This window comes from Pezoporus occidentalis, unplaced genomic scaffold (genome assembly GCF_034315485.1).
Source record: "Pezoporus occidentalis ecotype Australia unplaced genomic scaffold, CSIRO_AGI_Poc_V1 ctg44, whole genome shotgun sequence".
Taxonomy (NCBI): domain Eukaryota; kingdom Metazoa; phylum Chordata; class Aves; order Psittaciformes; family Psittacidae; genus Pezoporus; species Pezoporus occidentalis.
The window spans coordinates 1,040,606-1,057,215 of NW_026915769.1; positions in this window are offsets into that span (position 1 = coordinate 1,040,606).

Consider the following 16,610-nt stretch of genomic DNA (forward strand, 5'->3'; position numbering starts at 1 on the left):
CACTGCAGAACTTTTAATTCTCTCCTATGATTCATAATCCTGACGTGCTCAGGAACTCCTGTACCAGACACAATAGAGCCAGCTGTTGGACTTGCCAGAAATGCATTGTTCTGGTATTTTAACCCTCTGTAAACCTATGCTGAGGGGAGAAGTGTGTCAAAATTGATTGCAACAAAGTACCCTTCCTCATTCTGACCACCCTAGATTGTTCCCAGGAGCTGGATTCCTCTTTCAAAATCTTCAGGTCAGCCCTTTGAGAGCACATCGTCAGGTCAGTCTTTTAGTCTAGAAGAACAGCATTTTGAAGTGAAAAAAGGCTACTGCAGAAACTGCATTTAGACTGTGGTCACTTTTGCTTACAGTTTTCAGGGCATGCCCTACATACCACTCTGTAGAACATGCTTGAGGTCCCATGCCAGCCTTTTCTCTCAAAGATGTTCTACCTCACCTGGAATCAAATTGTCCCTAATTCAGAAAGACAGATTGAGAACGTGTAGAAGTGGCTCATACACTAGTATGAGTCAGTATATCCAAGGGGAGGAGGAAAGACACAGCTTCCAGTCCTTGCACAAATAAATACATGAAGTAAAAGTGCTCCATCAAGAAAAGGGATGTGAAGGTTCACCACTCCAGAACAGTCTAACCCTAAAGTTAGGACTGGAAAATGAGGAGCTTAAATTCAAATCTCAAATCCTCTCAGTCAAAATGGATCGAATAGATTACATAATAAACTTCAGGGATAGATAGGAACTTGGGATCTATAAGGAAAGGATTGCTGTGTAGGATGGGAAGGACAGAAAAAGAGTACTGCAGCAAGAAAATGGGCAAGTAGTAGTCCCTTGCTGATAATCAAACTCTTGAATGACCCATTTAGTTGAATTGTGTGTCCTGATAAGTGAAATGTCTGCTTAGCATCTTGTGACAGGAGACATATTCATTCTGAACCGGAATAGAGCAACAGAGAATTATTTTCTGTGGCTGAGATGAAACAGCCATGTATGGCTGTGTCTATTTCTGCTCTTCACTTTGTCATACTTTTACCAGCTTTTTCTCTTAAATGAGGTTTTCATACAAGAGACTGTCCTGTCAATTTGATCTCAAGATTCTCTGGCAAGTCAAAATAAATGTAATTAAATGTTAAGGAACTGGGCAGCAAATAATGGGTACCCGAAGGGTACCACAGCTCCTATACAGAATAGTTTGACTGTACAGAATAGTTTGACTGTATTTAACAGATGTACACTGTTTACCTGATGAAAAAGGTATACTTTTGACACCTTCTTTTGACAATTTGTAAGTTGATTGAGTTTTTGAAGTAATTGCTAGAAAGATAGGCCTCAAAACAAGCACACACACAAAACATTACACACAACGGAAGAAGAGTGCAAGCATTCCTCTGGCACCAGTACCCCATCTGGAGGGACAAGTGTTACTCTTTGTCCATTCAAACCCAGTTTTTTCCCTCAGACCAGTAGGAAGGGATTTCCCCTGTGTCCTTCATTACAGTTTTAAGCAGATTACCCAATGAACCGTGTTACTGCTTCATTTCATGCTGGCCACAAGATGAAAGGACTTTGGCTTTGGACAAAACTGTCCTTTGTTACCAGGGAGATTAGCAAATGAGTATGTCAGGATGAAGAATGGAGCAAGTCAATCAAGCAACAAATCAGTTGAGTTCCCCAATGCAGACAGGGTCTGAGTCTCCACCACATGCCAGCTGCCCTTGCGGTGTGACAGGATAAAAGGACCAGGGAAGGACTAGGGCCTACTGTAGTTCAACAGCAGTTTCATGAGGAAGGGGTATCCCCTTGCCACTGGGGATAGATGCACACGGACGACCAAAGCTTCAGTGTGCTTTGGACATTAGACTAAAGTATGAAATCTGTATTTTTAGGGATTTGCCTGCCTGATGCTGATTTTCTCCTCTGCCTCGGTTAGGGTGGTGCCGCCAGCTTGCAGACAACAAAATGACACTCCGAAAGCCGTAACACAATTTAACCAGATTTTTAAAACTCACATGCATTAATATTGCAAGTGATTGAGATACACAATAAATAAACCCTGTGAAATGGGAATAGGTTGGGTGGGGAAAAAAAGCCTGAATTGACTGAAAGGTTGTGGGAGCCAGAATATGTCAACAGCGTGCTTCAATTACTCTTTGTATTAGTGCCTCTACTACTGCTGCAGCTTTCAGAAAACTAGCTCTGTAACTGTCTCTACTTGGAGGTAGGAAAAAAGCAGTTTAGGCTGACTCACAGGTGTCTGGAAAGGTCAAAATACTTGTTTCATCACGGTATTGTCAAGAAGTTATTGCAGAGTGATGTCACTCAAGGAAAATATCATCCCACAAGAGCTGCCTGTGAGTTTGCCTTTGTTAAGAAGGTTGAATAGTTCAGTCTGTGTTAATGTTTAAGCTGACCAGACATTTCTCACTAATCACGTTTTCATTAATGCCTTTCTGGTAAGGCAGTGGGACAGGGGTTTTGCAGACTTACATCATTCCCAAGCTTGTGCCCATATGTAACTGCTATGTTTACTTATCACATAGGTTTGTCGGTACCTACTTTGGCATATCAATGTTAAAAATAGCTTCAGGTGCTGAGCAGAGAGATAAATAATCACATTGAAAGACTTCAGGGAGTTCTCAGATTCACACCACAGACACAGCCATTCAGATAGACACAATTCTTCTTGTCTCTCTTAAGGGTAGGCTGGCTTGACCTAAATACTATGTAACAGACACTAGAAACAACTAGCTGTATTTGGTAGCTAATTAAAGTAAATAAACAAAGAACAGTTAATAGAAAACAAAAGGTGAACATTGTGTGCAATATTTTGTTACTGAAGTCACCAAATCATCCTTTAGAAACTTCTCTCCACCTAAGGCTGATTGTATGCCATCTAAGAACCAGGGTGGATGTATACACGGAGGAGAGTCTGGTACCATCTGCTTCTCAGCAGTGAATTATGTGCTTGTACCACACCTCCTGGGGCCATACCCTGATGAGTTACAGCTCTTTACAGACTCACGAGAAATACAGACTTAAATATTTCTAAATGGTCTCCAACCACACTGACACAGCAAATGATTATTCTAAGCTGTGGTATGCCATTAAAGCAAAATCATTCTGAGTGTCAGAAGATGGGAGATAGAAAGAGGGAGAAAAGGAAACCTGCCGATAGATGACAAAACAGAGTAAAATACTGCCGACATCACACAATTGCTTGTTAATATACTCTTTCTGACCCTTGCCTCCTTGACCCATCATCCCTTCTACCTTTAAGTCGAGTTTAAGCTAAGGCAGCTGGATTCACCACCTTGATCTCTTGGCAGAGAGACCATGAATGTTCCCCTTCCAGCCTTTCCTACATTCACACTGCAAAGCTTTTTGTTACTTCCCTTTTTTTGCCTGGCTTCAATATATTTCTACCAGTGGGTGTCTTGACAAGTGCTCTCTGTGTCTGCCAATATCCAGTGGTGCTCTAACCCCAGTCACCTCCCTGTGCTCCCTCAAAGGCTCTCTGGCCTCAAGGATCTGGCACAGCTGTCCTTCCAAAACCCACTGAACCTGCAGTTGGCTCTGCTGCTCATGACCCCTTCATGCTGCTATGTAAGCAGTGCTTTCTCCAGGAAAAAAAAAACAAAAAAAACCCCAGAGCTGCTGTGTGCATCTATAATCAGGAGCTTCCAGAGGAGACAAGGAACACGTTAGCCGTGAGCTTTATAACATCTATTGTCAAAGTCTGGGAAAAGGAATTCCTTGCCAAAGGGATCTGGAGAAAGAATGAAAAGAGTAAGAAAATAATTTTGATCTTCATCCCCCTCCTCACACCCTTCCTCATGTTATTTTCCTCCCTTATAATTACTTATTTTTGCCTGTGAAGGTCAAAGTTTCTGTGAGCTTATAGTTCCCTCCCAGGAAAGAGCCAGGATATATGCTGTGTGTGCAGTGGGTCATAGGGTGACAGTGAGTTAATATTGCCCTTAAATATTCTTGTGAAGCCCTGCACCCCTCATGTCCCACGCCCCCCATGATTTTAGGCATGGTATTTTCCAGGTGGCATTGCTGGTCTTCTTAAATGTCAGGCAAGCAGTTTGCTGAACTCTTTAAAGCCCCTCTGGCTTATTCACAATATAAAAATAAGCCTGTCTTGACCTATTTTGGACTCATTTCATAGGAACACAATCTCAGTTGATGTTAGAGGTTTCCAAAACATTTCGGGAAGCATTTTAAGTACAGTGCATTAGACTTAGCTTTCTTTATGGCCCTGATTCAGCACTTATGTATGGCCACAATCTGATGTGCTACTGCAATACCATTTGCTCCAAGTTATGTATGTTCTGAACTGCCTCTGCTCGGAAGCAATGGATCAGCCTTCTCATCATGCTCCCTGTCTGCCCCCAACTTACTGGAGAAATTAATGACCTAAGCAAGTGATTAAATCAATTGAATACAATATAGACTTCTTTAGAGAATGTTAGTGTCAGCTGGTGCTGTTGTAGCAAGCTTCATTTATTGGCACATGCACACTATGCCGTAAAACACTTTGCAGTGACACAAACTTGAATCAAAATTCCAGACCTAGCATTCCTAACATGAGGGAAGACTGCATCCAAGTCTTCCATTGACTCAGCTTTCCCTCAGCATTGACTGAATCCCTTCATTCCTCTTCTGGAAACTCCTTTGATGGAGGGACAGAGAAAGCCACAGTAACAGCATTGTAGAAACATAGGTGGTCCTGCCCCTCCTGAAAGAAGCTGCTGTGGCGTTGCCACCACTGGCCAAAGGTTGTTAGCCATTTCCATCATCCAACATTTCTGTACCTGAATCAGGAACAGGCAAGTCTGAATGTAGCTGGTCAAGTGCTGTCTGTATTCCCAAGTGACACATTTCTGTGCACAGCAAAGGTTCTTCTTGCCAAATATTACACACACTTATTCCTAGATTTGATCCAGAAAGCAATAGGCAAGTCAGGGTTGACATCTGAAGTAGTGCATAAAGTATTAGTTAACTCCTACATGTTTTTCCGCTTTATCCCTAAATATCAAAATCCCCTCCTATAGCTCTGTGCATATGAATATGTATACAGACATCACACACACACATGATGTTTGTCTGTGAACACAAATTTGAAGTTGTATTTAACATTTTTATATTATTCTATGTGCTACTGAAAAATGAAATGTTTAAAACATACTCAACGAAATTATAATGATCAGGGATCCTCTTCCTGTCCTATCACTTGTGTTCTTGCAATTAGGACAAATTTCTCTAGATTGTGCCAGCAAAGGATGGAATATCACTGAGGCTTCACTGACTGACATTTTATCTCCCTCCCCCCCCCCCCCCCTTAATCTCTTTTCTTGGATCCTCTTCTTCTTGTGGTTTTATCCCCCCTTCCCATTTGTCTTCTCACAGGATATGAGTAACTGGCACTGAAGTCAAAACAAGTTACTCACTTCCTCTATCAGGGAACTCAGATTCCTAAAGTACACGCTCTGCAGAATCACACAAACATTGCATGCCTGCTCCAGAGTGGGAATGAGCTCTGAGGAAACAGCCTTGTAAGGTTTCTAGCTCTGCATGGGTTGAATCAGGTGGGAAAAAACACTGAAATGCTGTTTCATGCAGTATTTTTGTGTCTGGAGAATGAAGTCATACAGAATGGACAGTCATTTAGAAGCTGATGTTATGATTATAAATCATGAGGCTTCAGGGAAAAAGGACCATAATGTTTTATTTCCTTTGAGGCTTCCTATCAGTTCTTGTTCTACACACGTTGCTTTGTCCAGGAAATTGTTCATCTACTTTCTAAAATTAAGAATTACACTGGATCTCAGTGGGCACAAAGTTTTGTATTCACAAAAAAAAGTATTTTCAGAGTTAGAAATATGGCCAAATCAGGTTGTTGGATCTGAATAGTCCCACTCATCCATGGTCTCCAGGTCTTGTTAGGAACCTCCCCAAGCACTCATCTGAACTTGAATTTCTGTTGTGTCTGTACAAAAAACACCTTAAAGCCCAGCTGGAATGAACTTTGCACTTCAAGCAGACTGACTGCATCGTTGTATGTTTACTCACAACTTCCTCTCGACTTATGAACCTCTCTGAACCGTGGCCTTACAATTGCCTCTGAAATACACTGTAGAGCTGATATGAAGTAACAGCTAGTGCTTACTGTAAGCCCTGCTGTGTATCCAGGGAGAAACCTGGAAATGTGGCTCATGATCAAGATAGGAGCTGTTTGAAGATAACACTGCCTCATGCTTGCATGTGCTTGTAGTAGGACTTCAAATAACCCTTTTAACTCTAGGCCTTGGATGAAGACTAGACTTGAGAAAAACAACCTCTCGAGATGGTTTCCTTACATGGAAAACTCCCATTTGGCTGACCCTGCAGGCGATAAAACTCTTAAGCCTGTAGTAGCACTTGTGGTTATGTTTTTAAAGCTGAAGTAGGCACCATGAATGAAGCTGAATGCAGGCACAAAAATGACAGAAAACATCCACTCTTCATTTCACTGGATTATACACCAAAATGCAGGGACAAAACAGATGCCTTTCAGTGCTACATTAAAACAGGTTTTTCTGCTGGGCTGCGGGGTACAGTCCTCCACTCCTGAAGCCAAGCTTACTGCCTTCAACATAGCAAGCTTTACTTCAAGATATCTTTCTCCCTATCCATCTTTTTCTCTCCCTGCTTCTGCAGTGTTTGCTGTTTGGAACACTTTGAGTCTCTGAATGCAAGTGAGAGACCTCTGAACAAAAACCTGAACTTTAACACCACTGTGAGAGTGCTGAGACACAAAGAAGGATGCTGCCTCTATACCTCCACAGGGATGTAAGAAAACCAGTACAGTCATTTGTGGGCTCAGGGAGAAGAAGCAGCAGTACAAAAGCTTTCTCACAGAAATACATTGATTTGCCATTCCTATAAGACCCGTATTTGCATTTGCTGAAGCCCAGTAAATGCAATGTACAGGATAAGAGCATGGAAAGGAAACAGAAGTTTTCAGGATAAGAGTGACTTAAAAGTGTGGTGTATGGAAGAAACACATACAACACAAAAGATTTCTCTTTTATTCCTGGCTTCACAAAAAGGTGAAATAATGATACAGCTGTCAGAAACTCCAGATGTTTGCAAGAGGTTTTGTGCTCCAAGATGTTGCTCCCCTGGAGAAAGTCCTAGGATTCCCACAAATCCAGATGGAGTTAATTAAGCCTTCTGGAAAGAAAGTACAGAAAGGCTGTGCCCACCTTTCAGGTAGGCTTTCAGGTTCCAGCAGAGATGCCAAGAAGTTGTCTGGGTGGTTTCACTGACACCTCAGAGCAATATCTGAAAATGCTACCATTAGTAGGCTTCATTTCTGCCAATGACAAAAAGCCCCCTTACAGAGCCTCCAATATAGTCTCCTTTTTCTGCCATCTATTCACTTGCTCACTTGTGCATCTCATTTTAGGGAATAATGTCAGGATCCCAAAATCTGTGCCATGAGTACTGTCAGAACTGGCTCCAAACTTTGCCTTGTCCTACCCAAAGGAAGAGCTGCCAGATCAGAGCTGAGAAGCACTTGCTGCACAACACAGAAGGTTTTAACATCTCTTCCCTTTCCTTCAGGGATAAAGTCCAGCCTTGAGGAAGTCAAAGGTTAAAGTACCATCATCCCTCCTCAAGCATATCTTGCCAGTATTTTTTATAATGGACCTACAGTGATGACCACTGTTTGCCTCAAAGAAAAGACTTGTTAACAAATCTTTATCTTCCTTTTTAGATATTATTCATCAGTTCTTTTCCTGGTACCAAATCATATTAAACCCCAAACTATTGGAAAAATCATTGTAGGCTTCATTTTTTTCCTGTAGGAGGAAGGAGAGACATTCCATTGGCAAATTCTGTTTTTTCCTCCTAATTTTTTTTTTGCTTTGCCTCATGTTCTTACGCTTTTTGTTATGTTCTAACCTTCGAAATAAAAACCTCTTCAGTATTATTCTTACTCAAAGCACTGAAGGCTTTTTTTTTTTTTATCCATAAAATTGTTAATTGACTTTTATCTTGAAATGATTTAAAGTATCAGAGAAAAAGGCTGGGAGGACAAAACAAGGGACAGGAAAGAGAATCAAAAGGACTGGAGAGAGATGGGACACTCTGAGCACTCAAAAGTTCCTGAGTTCTCATAATTCCATCTCTGACACAGGTTAACTAGCTAGGTAGTATGAGAAGAGAAAGGACTGCTTAATTCAAGCTATATACTATGGTTTAAATTGGGAAAAAAAGCAATAACTGAGAACAAACATAACACAAATACTTGGGGAAACATTTGAGAGTAGAGACGTCTGTGCTGAAGTTGTGATTCCGTAGCTCCTTCAGGGAGAAGCTAGGAAAATAGTATTTCTGACTCTTCCCAGAAACGTCTCAGGAAAGCCAGAATGTTTGATATTTTATTCTTGTTACTTCTGAAGAAGAAAGCCTCTGGGAAAAATGGATTTTTATCTCTGCGAGTTTTTCTCTGTAAGTAAGAAGAGTACCTTTCTCTGTGTGTGCATGTGTGTGCATGTGTGTGCATATAGAGCCCCAAGTCCAGGTTGTTTTTAAGCTTGAAGGTCACCATTAAGCAAAGATCATGGCTACAATATTGAGTTATATTTAGGGACAAAAACACAACAAAGGAACAGGATAGTCTGTATTTCATCAATGTCTGTGACACTTTATTACCTATTTGTTATTGCTGTGTTATGGCAAAGTCACTGAAGCATATATTATTATCCTCTACCCCATCTTCAGTTCACATTCATCAAAACCAGTTAAATGTAAAATTTCAGATGAGCTATGGAAAAGCCTGCACGTGCCTGAAGAGATTTTCCTTCCATCCTACAATTTGTCGCTGTCTGGGAGACAAAGTGGGGTCAAGCTGCTACTTGACCTCATGCTTTTGCTTCTTGGAATCTTTGAATAAGACTAAACCCATGTGGATAAAACCTCAACTGGGTTCTTAAACAGTTCCCCTGCTTATCAGTTACAAATTCATTTTCATTCTTTGTTTTCAAAGCCAGTATCAAGATGTCACAAGTGTTATTGATATTTTCTGAACAAGCATCCATAAACTGATCATTTCCACACAACCCTTCCCCATGTCCTTAGTCTTCGCAAGCTGGTTCAACTTCAAAGAATGCTTATAATTCAAGGGAAAAATCCAGCTTGACTTGAATGGGTTTTCATTCCATTTGGAACTATGAAACTGAGATTCAGATTTCCTGAGCAAAAGAATCCCTGTGCTTCCACTTCTTTGGAGAGGACACCTGACAGCTCCTCCTGCAGTGGCAACCCCATAGTGGTGAGATAAAAATACTGATCATGATGCTCCCTCATACAGATTTGAAAACACTAGTAAATGGGACCGTTTTGCTGCTGAAGCAGACACTTAAGCAAGTGATATCTGTACTTTCAGTCTACATATTTGTGTCATTTTACCACTTAACTAACTGCCCTCAAAACTAATCTGTCGAATGTAACACGGCACTGGTCTTCACTCTTATGTTTCGCTCTCTTTCCTGCATTTATACAAATACACCCAAAGTCATCACTACACAAAAGCTCTTCTGGGTTAGTCAGAAATTTTGGGTAAGGTCCCTTCACTGCATCAGAGTGAACTTGTTTGATACAGGTCTTCTGGCACATTTCCAAACAAATTTGTCACACACATGATGAGGACTGAGAGCTTGGTTTTGAACTTTTTGATCTGATCCTTCAGGATCTGAAATTTTAGATAGAGGATTGAGATCAGACATGATTGTTTTCTGTTATCTTAATATGGGTGTGCAGGCAAGACTGCATCTTAAGACCTCCTTCTATCATTAGGTAAAGGAGGCAGAAACAGTAGTGGGTTTGGGTGTACCATTATTTGGCCATATGTTTGTAATACAGCTAAACGCACAGTCACTCCTGATAGGAACTGCACCCTTCCCATCACTCCATAATCTATCTATGTGTTTCAGGGAAACTGTAAAAATATGACAAAGGTCATTTATTTCATTTTGCCTTTTCTGACTGATAATATGTTGAACTGACTTCCCTACAGCTGTATTATTCCTGCAGCCCTCTGAATTGCAGTTATACCTGTAACAAGGGTTTGTGCCTGATTTTCAGGAAAGTATCAGCCCCTTAACCAGTTGGTCCCCTTGAGGAAGCTTTTCCAGTCTAACAATTTCTCTCTCATTTCCTTGTTTGCAGTGCACAAACAGTGACCTCACATGTGCCAGGACAAACAGACTTCTTAGTCATCTTGCCTATAATTTCTGAGACATGGGTTCTATACCATTTACTAAATATAGACTAGCTAGATCCCTTCAGCAGAATAAAAGCCTCATCTCAGGTCTTTAACCTGAGTTCCCCTTTTTAACAAGTCATATAGAAAATGCTGCTTATTAGGCGCATTTAGTGGGAGGACCACTTCAGTTCTCTTTTTCCCCTGGAAGCTCTGCTGCAGGAGCTTATCACACAGGCTGGAGTTTCACCGTGCGCAAGTGTTGACCCTGGAAGATGTGCATGTTGCTGCACATTGGTCAGCAGTGACAATGGGTCATCCATTACAGATATGCTCAGCTTCAGAAAAGGGAACTTGTATGAACATGAGGAAGCATTTCAAAAGGAATTAAAAGGGACAACTATGAGAATTAAGTTCCTACAGGCTGGAGGGAAGTTGCTGAGGGATGCCTTATAGTTATTGCAGTGAGAGTACATACCATCTTTTCAGAAAGGCTTGAAGAAAAGCTTGAAGAAAGGCCAAAGGCAGCAGTTTTGTTAGGCAGCAGAGCAAACAAAGGCATTAGAAAGTTCAAAAAGCTGAAGGCATGTCCAAAGGGAGAAAAGAGAAAGGACCACAAACTCTGGCTCATTAAATATAAAAATGCAATAAGGGTGGCCAAAAAGAAGAACTTTATATAACAAATCACAAAAATTACCCAGACTAATGATAAATATATACTTCTTTTTTTTCTTTCTTAATACGTCAAGAGCAGACAACTTGCCAGAGAATCTGCAGGAGCAGCTAAAGGCCAGGGTGCCAGAGGAGTTACCTGCAAAGGAGTGCTGTGTCCAGCTCTGGGACCCCCAACACAAGAGGGATGTGAACTTGTTGGAGCAGGTCCAGAGATGGGCCACAGAAATGATGAGAGGGCTGGAGCACCTCTCCTATGAAGACAGGCTGAGAGAGTTGAGAGTCTCCAGGTTCTGGAGAACAGAAGGCTTTGGAGAGACCTTGTAGCAGCCTCCCAACACCCAAAGGCAGCATAGAAGAAAGATGGGGCCAGACTTTTTAGCAGGGCCTGTTGGAATAGAATGAGAGGTAAAGGTTTTAAACTAGAAAAGGTAGCTTTAGACTAAATATAAGGAAGAATTTTTTTACAATGGGGGCAGTGAAACACTGGAACAGGTGGGAAGTCCCACCCCTGGGAACACTGAAGGTCAGGTTGGATGGGGCTTTGAGCAACCTGCTCTGGTTGAAGATGTCCCTGCTCCCCAAGGTGGGCTGAACTAGATGACCTTTAAAGGTCCCTCCCAAACCAAATCATTCTATAATTCTACTTCATGCAATTAAACTATTAATAATTAAACTAACAAATTCTCCTTCTTTCTGCTAATTCAGTCTCCTTCTTGCACATGCCCCTGCCCCCATTATACTAGGTGGTCTCATAAACTTGAGCACTCTGACAAGGGATTGCACTATGCTAAATATTTTCTGGTATGGGGGAAGTGATGTAATTGCTTCTGCATGCAAGTGCCTGATAACAGATCTGCAGACAGCATTTGAGCATTTGAACTATATCCGAGAGTCAGTCCCTTCTGCACCTGCCTTCTGCAGTGCAGATGAGATGTTGCAGAGAGGACCTCAAGCTGGAGGGAGATGTCTCTGGACCTCGTGAGGAAGGGCTGGAGGCCATAGTTGCCTGTGGTACATTTAAGCACTTCAGTAGCTGGTCTACATGGTATCACTTCTTTTTTTCTTCTACTTTGTAGATTATCCAGGGAACTGCTTACAATACAGCTGAGACCCCTGTGTAGCAGTTAATCCTACTGGGAAGAGCGGGTAAGTGGAAATACATTTTTGTAATTCTGGTCAGAGCATAGCCCCAGGGACACTGATGGTGAGGAGGGAGAAGATACTGCATGTTCATCCCCTGACCTGGCATGTTCATCCCCCGACCTGGCATGTTCATCCCCCAGTGACAAGCAGCTATCGGGGTCCTTGAGGCACTTCTTTGCATTTTGAGTGGCATAACACTTCAATACACCTCTCAGACTTTGCTCACTCCCCCAACAGCAGGCCTAGTATTAAATGCCTACTCAGGCTGCTTCAAAGGTGTAGCTAGAATACGAAATGATCCTTTGAATTGTGTTAGAACTCTATCTGTGACTGGGTCATACATCCTCCATAGGCTTTTAAATGTTTACTTTGCTGAAATACGAGATTAATATTATGCTACTTACCTCTTCTCCTATAGCAACAGGTAGAATTTCAAAATGTCAGTGACATGCATACATACGGAGTAATTACTATATGCCCTTAAATCCTGCTGTCAGAAAACAATGCATCATTTACAAAAATGCAATTTTTCTAAAAACATCTTAAGAGGTCCTCATCATTTCTATGCTAGAAATAAACAGAAAAAAGGACCCTTTTGAGTGGTGCATTACTCATTTTAAAGAGCCTGTGGAAAACCAACATGCTTCCGTATTTATCTTTGGGAAGGAACAATTTCATCAGGTACTGCAGGAGAAAATACAGCACCACATTGTGCAAGGGAGTTTCCATTTAAAATAATTGAGTATTTAAAATTCACTCTTTATCATTCAAGAAAGCACTCAGCAATTCTAAGCTGGAAAAGGCCATTAGTATCATCTTATCTGTCCCTCTCCATAACAGAAGCAACAAAACTTCATCCAGTTTCCTTCAATGATGTACTTTTTAGTTAAATCTATTTCCATGAAGAGATCTAGTCTTGATTTAAAAATCTTCCAGAAGAGAATTTGCTGTGTCACATGTTATTCTGTTCCAACACATAATCATACTCAAAGATGTATATTTCTTTTTTTCTGGCTTTATGTACCAGGCAGTTCCTCTATCAAAAGGAAGGATGACCTCATCCTTCACTTATATATAGTTGTGTCCAATAAGTTTTGAATATAAAGGAAGGAAGACTCAAAGTTCCCAAACTACAGAAGAAGCTTAAGGAAAAAGTGAAGAGGGAAAAAAACAACCTCTGGTAAAGCAATCTGTTAGAAGTGCCTAGAGTAAAGGTGCTGTGATTGTAGCCCAGACCATGCCATTAGGAGGGCAGAGTTTTGCAGTCTTCACTAAGACAAAACACCCATCAGCATTTGATGGGAATTTCAAATTCATAGTAGCTGATTAAGGATTATGACACAGCTTTCCACATTTGAATATACTTAAAATAATTCTGATAAAATGTCATATGCTTTTAATTTCCCTTCTAATTGCATTTTTTTCTGATTCCATTGTTTAAACTACATAAGCTAGTGCAATTAAAGACATTTAGAAGTCTGCCTTTCTTGTCAGAAATTTTACAATATCAAAGAAAGGGGTTTATGACAAATTCAGCATAGCCCTGGAAGTGTTTTTCTGGTAAAGACATGACTTCTTGTTGAAATGTTTTCTTGAAAAAACAAAGCCTTATCCCCTATACATTTAAGTCTGACTGATAGGCAAATCTTGTATTGTGATCCCAGGCTGTCAGATAAAACCAAGCATCAAGTAACACTGCAAATACTCCTGATTCCATGGCTCTTCATGCAGGGCAAACCCAGGATGGGGCTGAAAGCTTACATTTTTGTTCTCAAAGGACAGAAGTTCCTTGACATTTCCCTTTCACACAGCCAGAGCCTGCACTCCTCCTCTCACCAGCTTCATCTCTTCCACTGAGGTGAGAAATCCACGGTGTGTACACAGAGTGAGCAGGAACAAGCAGGACATGGCTCAGGGCTTGCTGTGTTGGAGCTGTTTTGGTAGCTGATGCAGCTATTCCACCTTACTGGGTCAGAAGGGCTCAGGACATGTCCAGCGACATGAGGGGGCACAACAAGGGTTACCATGTACATACCCATGTCCCTACACCAAAGTTTTCCTGGGTGACCCACCACTGCTGCTGCCTTCATGCTGTCCTAGTAGCTCTCCTACCACATCTTGTTTCTGGCCTTCTCAGCCATGTTTGGCAGGAGTGGGCTGGCTCAGCAGTCCTCCTCTGAAGGTGGAAAGCAGAAGGCAGAAAATGACCTGGCAGGACTAGAAACAAAACCATTTTTCCTCTCTCAGAAGGTTGCTCTTAGGTCAGTGCAGGCACAGCATACCATTGCAGTTGTCTTCAGAGGTGAAAAACTAATCCAGTACACGTAGAGAAACAGCAGATGCTGGATGTCTACTTTGAAATGTGTGATTGTAAGGCAAATTAATGAAAGAATCCCTAGCTCTAAGATCCTTCTTTATCTTACAAAATGTGGATATTCTGCCTAACGTGTTTGTTAATACACTTTTCACCTTTTTATAATTTAAGTGCTCAGTTAACAGCACCCATGATGCGTATCCCAGAGACATTATGTCTCTTTTAACATCAATGCAACTGCACAGCAGTAAGGGCTGTTTTCTCCACAAATTCTCTGCTAAGGAAAGGGAAGGTGAGGCTCCCTATTTCTGCCTGCCAACAGGTCCATTAATCCATTGTGAAATCAGTTTTCCTCCAGAAAAATTTTCTTTGCAGGTATTACGGTAAAATGAAAAGTCACTAATGGGTTTGCATCTGAGAAACTAAACAGTAATTCAGCTAACTAGAAAAGGAGGAAATTTCTTTGTCTTTTGAAAGAGCACAGCATGTACCTGCTGCACTTGGATTTCTATGTAGAAGCACGTGAAACAGTGACATTATTTGGTTCACATTCACTGGATGATCTTCCACCTAACAGTCAAATACTTCAACTTTTTCCAGCTCATCAAATAAAAAGGCTGTTTCTTTTCATCACTGAACAGAGGGAAAGCAGCAGACAGTTTTTCTACAGCCTCAATTACGCAGATGCTGATGGAGGATGAGAAGACTTTTGATGGTAAGGCATGTTCTGGCAGCAGTCCTAGTCCTTACCAGTTGATTTTAGCAAATTGGAAATAAATCTGCAGGATGAGAATTTCCAGAAATGTATTTAACGATGTCAATAGAATGAGCTTCCAAGAGACTTTTTTTTTACCATACTGGCAGACCAAAAGCAACTCTTGTGTGATTCATGTTCTGTTTCTGAAAGCACAGCATATTTTTACCAATGCAGAGCTTCCCAAGAGATGTTCTCTAAAATTCAAGACACTTAGCAAAGCATAAACAGGAGCAGGACACAAAAACTATAAGTTACATGGTGGCCTGGCCCTTGTAAGTTTTGTGAGTCTGGAAGGGTCTAAGTTGCAAAAACAACACATGATGTTTATAAATCATCCTGACAGTAGCACATTGCAACATAGTTGTTTTCTTCAGAAAGGGCTTGCACTCATTATCAAAGTCAGTGATTTTTCCAGATATATTCATTAGGCTCCGTTTTCCCATACTTCATCTAAACGCCAAAACAATGCTTGCCAAAGAGAAATTCACAGATCTGGCAGGCTGCGAGGAGTCTCAAGAGATCATCTCATCAAATATTCTGCACTGAAGCAGGCTAGAAGTATCTGGACACCATCCCTGACACTTTTATCTTTTTCACTTTAGGAAATCAATATCCCTGGGTAGAATGTCCTAATGCTTTGCCACACTTTCAGATAGAAAGACTTAACTAATATCCTTCCTAAATCTTTTAGGTGAAGGTGAAACTGATTTTTTCTTGCCCTTCCCTGAATGGAAATGCAAAATAATTCCCAGTTGTTGCCTTGTCTGCCCTAATCCCTTCCAAATTGCTTTGCCTTTTCTCAGCCTTCTCTTTTCAATCCAGTGCTTTCACCTTCCTTTTTATAAGTCACATTTACTACACCTCTTACCATGCTTGTTGCTTTTCTGTGCTTTCTTGTTAACTGTGTCTGCTTACTGCTCTCAGCTGAGACAACGGATTCCAGCTGGGACTTCACCACTACTTCAGAAAGTGGAACAATTGCTACTGCTGCCTACTTAAAGATAGTTTAATTATCAGAACAAAGCTCTTCTTTTCCTCAGCAGTATCTGATTATTGACATATACCTAGCTTGAGCTCTGTAGTGCAGATCACAGAACACCAGAATTGAAAGGAAATGAAGAGAGACTATCTATCTTGTGAATGATCATCCTGGTCTTGGTTCTGATAGAGTTAATTTGTTTCCTTAGTAGCTGGTGCAGTGCTGTGTTTTGGATTTAGTATGAGAATAATGTTGTTAACACACCAGTGTTTTAGTTGTTGCTAAGTAGTGCTTACCCTAAGTCAAGGACTTTTCAGTTTCCCATGCTCTGCCAGTGAGCAGGTGCATAAGAAGTTAGGATGTTTAATCTGACTGTTCAGGACAGCTGATCCCAACTATTCAAAGGGATATTCCATACCACAGAACGTCATACACAGTATAGAAACTGGGGGAAGTTGGCCGGGAGCCACCGATCACTG